Source organism: Coregonus lavaretus, assembly GCF_964263955.1.
Source record: "Coregonus lavaretus genome assembly, chromosome: 33".
NCBI lineage: Eukaryota > Metazoa > Chordata > Actinopteri > Salmoniformes > Salmonidae > Coregonus > Coregonus lavaretus.
Window position 1 is genome coordinate 1,210,699 of NC_140020.1, and position 5,386 is coordinate 1,216,084.

Consider the following 5,386-nt stretch of genomic DNA (forward strand, 5'->3'; position numbering starts at 1 on the left):
AGACCAAGACAACAGGACTGTCTGCAGGGTAATCTACACTAAAACCAAGACAACAGGACTGTCTGCAGGGTAATCTACACTAAGACCAAGACAACAGGACTGTCTGCAGGGTAATCTACACTAAGACCAATACAACAGGACTGTCTGCAGGGTAATCTACACTAAGACCAAGACAACAGGACTGTCTGCAGGGTAATCTACACTAAGACCAAGACAACAGGACTGTCTGCAGGGTAATCTACACTAAGACCAAGACAACAGGACTGTCTGCAGGGTAATCTACACTAAGACCAAGACAACAGGACTGTCTGCAGGGTAATCTACACTAAGACCAAGACAACAGGACTGTCTGCAGGGTAATCTACACTAAGACCAAGACAACAGGACTGTCTGCAGGGTAATCTACACTAAGACCAAGACAACAGGACTGTCTGCAGGGTAATCTACACTAAGACCAAGACAACAGGACTGTCTGCAGGGTAATCTACACTAAGACCAAGACAACAGGACTGTCTGCAGGGTAATCTACACTAAGACCAAGACAACAGGACTGTCTGCAGGGTAATCTACACTAAGACCAAGACAACAGGACTGTCTGCAGGGTAATCTACACTAAGACCAAGACAACAGGACTGTCTGCAGGGTAATCTACACTAAGACCAAGACAACAGGACTGTCTGCAGGGTAATCTACACTAAGACCAAGACAACAGGACTGTCTGCAGGGTAATCTACACTAAGACCAAGACAACAGGACTGTCTGCAGGGTAATCTACACTAAGACCAAGACAACAGGACTGTCTGCAGGGTAATCTACACTAAGACCAAGACAACAGGACTGTCTGCAGGGTAATCTACACTAAGACCAAGACAACAGGACTGTCTGCAGGGTAATCTACACTAAGACCAAGACAACAGGACTGTCTGCAGGGTAATCTACACTAAGACCAAGACAACAGGACTGTCTGCAGGGTAATCTACACTAAGACCAAGACAACAGGACTGTCTGCAGGGTAATCTACACTAAGACCAAGACAACAGGACTGTCTGCAGGGTAATCTACACTAAGACCAAGACAACAGGACTGTCTGCAGGGTAATCTACACTAAGACCAAGACAACAGGACTGTCTGCAGGGTAATCTACACTAAGACCAAGACAACAGGACTGTCTGCAGGGTAATCTACACTAAGACCAATACAACAGGACTGTCTGCAGGGTAATCTACACTAAGACCAAGACAACAGGACTGTCTGCAGGGTAATCTACACTAGACCAAGACAACAGGACTGTCTGCAGGGTAATCTACACTAAGACCAAGACAACAGGACTGTCTGCAGGGTAATCTACACTAAGACCAAGACAACAGGACTGTCTGCAGGGTAATCTACACTAAGACCAAGACAACAGGACTGTCTGCAGGGTAATCTACACTAAGACCAAGACAACAGGACTGTCTGCAGGGTAATCTACACTAAGACCAAGACAACAGGACTGTCTGCAGGGTAATCTACACTAAGACCAAGACAACAGGACTGTCTGCAGGGTAATCTACACTAAGACCAAGACAACAGGACTGTCTGCAGGGTAATCTACACTAAGACCAAGACAACAGGACTGTCTGCAGGGTAATCTACACTAAGACCAAGACAACAGGACTGTCTGCAGGGTAATCTACACTAAGACCAAGACAACAGGACTGTCTGCAGGGTAATCTACACTAAGACCAAGACAACAGGACTGTCTGCAGGGTAATCTACACTAAGACCAAGACAACAGGACTGTCTGCAGGGTAATCTACACTAAGACCAAGACAACAGGACTGTCTGCAGGGTAATCTACACTAAGACCAAGACAACAGGACTGTCTGCAGGGTAATCTACACTAGACCAAGACAACAGGACTGTCTGCAGGGTAATCTACACTAAGACCAAGACAACAGGACTGTCTGCAGGGTAATCTACACTAGACCAAGACAACAGGACTGTCTGCAGGGTAATCTACACTAAGACCAAGACAACAGGACTGTCTGCAGGGTAATCTACACTAGACCAAGACAACAGGACTGTCTGCAGGGTAATCTACACTAAGACCAAGACAACAGGACTGTCTGCAGGGTAATCTACACTAAGACCAAGACAACAGGACTGTCTGCAGGGTAATCTACACTAGACCAAGACAACAGGACTGTCTGCAGGGTAATCTACACTAAGACCAAGACAACAGGACTGTCTGCAGGGTAATCTACACTAAGACCAAGACAACAGGACTGTCTGCAGGGTAATCTACACTAAGACCAAGACAACAGGACTGTCTGCAGGGTAATCTACACTAAGACCAAGACAACAGGACTGTCTGCAGGGTAATCTACACTAAGACCAAGACAACAGGACTGTCTGCAGGGTAATCTACACTAAGACCAAGACAACAGGACTGTCTGCAGGGTAATCTACACTAAGACCAAGACAACAGGACTGTCTGCAGGGTAATCTACACTAAGACCAAGACAACAGGACTGTCTGCAGGGTAATCTACACTAAGACCAAGACAACAGGACTGTCTGCAGGGTAATCTACACTAAGACCAAGACAACAGGACTGTCTGCAGGGTAATCTACACTAAGACCAAGACAACAGGACTGTCTGCAGGGTAATCTACACTAGACCAAGACAACAGGACTGTCTGCAGGGTAATCTACACTAAGACCAAGACAACAGGACTGTCTGCAGGGTAATCTACACTAAGACCAAGACAACAGGACTGTCTGCAGGGTAATCTACACTAAGACCAAGACAACAGGACTGTCTGCAGGGTAATCTACACTAAGACCAAGACAACAGGACTGTCTGCAGGGTAATCTACACTAAGACCAAGACAACAGGACTGTCTGCAGGGTAATCTACACTAAGACCAAGACAACAGGACTGTCTGCAGGGTAATCTACACTAAGACCAAGACAACAGGACTGTCTGCAGGGTAATCTACACTAAGACCAAGACAACAGGACTGTCTGCAGGGTAATCTACACTAAGACCAAGACAACAGGACTGTCTGCAGGGTAATCTACACTAAGACCAAGACAACAGGACTGTCTGCAGGGTAATCTACACTAGACCAATACAACAGGACTGTCTGCAGGGTAATCTACACTAAGACCAAGACAACAGGACTGTCTGCAGGGTAATCTACACTAAGACCAAGACAACAGGACTGTCTGCAGGGTAATCTACATAAAACCAAGACAACAGGACTGTCTGCAGGGTAATCTACACTAAGACCAAGACAACAGGACTGTCTGCAGGGTAATCTACACTAGACCAATACAACAGGACTGTCTGCAGGGTAATCTACACTAAAACCAAGACAACAGGACTGTCTGCAGCAGTCAAAACTACACTAAGACCACTCTATGAAAAGGGGAGACTCTCACGAACACAATGGTGTCCTCCACTTTGCTCTACGATTTGTCTGAAAGTAACCCATACAAACAAATGGAAGTATGGAGGTAATTTTGTGCCAACAAAAAAGGGGTTAAATACTTCAAAACCTTATTCCTTATGAATCTTTTTTTACTTTCTTGATATTGCCATTTATGAATGTGTTATTCAATGCGTTTCTATTGGCTAGAGCAGGGTTTCCCAAACTCAGTCTTGGGCCCCCCCCCCCCCCCCCCCCCTCCCCCCCCTCCCCCCCCCCCCTCTGGGTGCACATTTTGCTTTTTGCCCTAGCACTACGCAGCTGATTAAAATAATCAACTCATCATCAAGCTTTACTTATTTCAATCAGCTGTGTAGTGCTAGGGCAAAGAACAAAACGCGCACCCAGGGGAGGCCCCAGGACCGAGTTTGGGAAACCCTGGGCTATAGTAGTAAAGGCCAAATTCAATACATTTATTTTTTATAGCTTAAAGTAAATTCAAAATCAAATAGCTAAATGATCCATAGTATGACCATCTTAAAACAATTCCATATGTTAGCTTCACAGGAGGTTAGTGCCACATTAATTTTGGGGAACGGGCTTGTGGTAATGACTGGAGCGGAATCAGTGGAATGGTATCAAATACACTAAACACAGGGTTTCCAGGTGTTTGATGCCATTCCAGTTTACTCCGACATTATTATGAGCCGTCCTCCCCTCAGCAGCCTCTACTGGTTAGCTTAGACTTTTAGAGGTTAGATATTTAAATGGTGTTCTGTGGGATGGCTTGGTTTCCATGATCAATTTTGTTTTGGACAAGGGGAGGAAATGAATTATGAGTGAACAGCTTTTCATTGTGCAATTAACTAAGCCACACACAGGGGTGCTTCCACGCACACACACACACACACACACACACCAAACACACACACACACACACACACACACACACACACACACACACACACACACACACACACACACACACACACACACACACACACAGACAGACGGACGGCCGGACGGACGGACGGACGGACAGACGCTAACTCACCCGTCCGAGTCTGGCAATGTGGTGTGTCCACAAAAAACGCAACAAAGCGCCTATGCAAAGCCCTCACTCAGAAACGTATTCCAGCGTCTGCCTGCCAGCTGGACATCTTTACCAGTGTGTGTAGGCTACCTGCCTTCAAATAGCCACCCTTTGCCTTGATGACAGCTTTGCACACTCTTGGCATTCTCTCAACCAGCTTCATAAAGGTAGTCACCTGGAATACATTTCAATTAACAGGTGTGCCTTGTTAAAAGTTAATTTGTGGAATTTATTTCCTTCTTAATGCGTTTGAGCCAATCAGTTGTGTAGTGACAATGTAGAGGGGGTATACAGAAGATAGCCCGATTTGGTAAAAGACCATATTATGGCAAGAACAGCTATAAAAAGCAATTACATTACTTTAAGACATGAAGGTCAGTCAATATGGAACATTTCAAGAACTTTGAAAGTTTCTTCAAGTACAGTCCCAAAAACCATCAAGCGCTATGATGAAACTGGCTCTCATGAGGACCGCCACAGGAATGGAAGACCCAGAGTTACCTCTGCTGCAGAGGATAAATAAGAAGATACTTGCTTGGGCCAAGGAACACGAGCAATGGACATTTGACAGGTGGAAATGTGTCCTTTGGTCTGGAGTCAAAATTTGAGATTTTTGGTTCAAACCGCTGTGTCTTTGGGAGACGCAGTGTGGGTGAATGGAGGATCTCTGCATGTGTATTTCCCACCGTAAAGCATGGAGGAGGAGGTGTTATGGTGTGGGGGGGCTTTGCTGATGACGCTGTCTGTGATTTATTTAGAATTCAAGGCACACTTAACCAGCATGGCTACCATAGCATTCTGCAGCGATACGCCATCCCATCTGGTTTGGGCTTAGTGGGACTATCATTTGTTTTTCAACAGGACAATGACCCAAAACA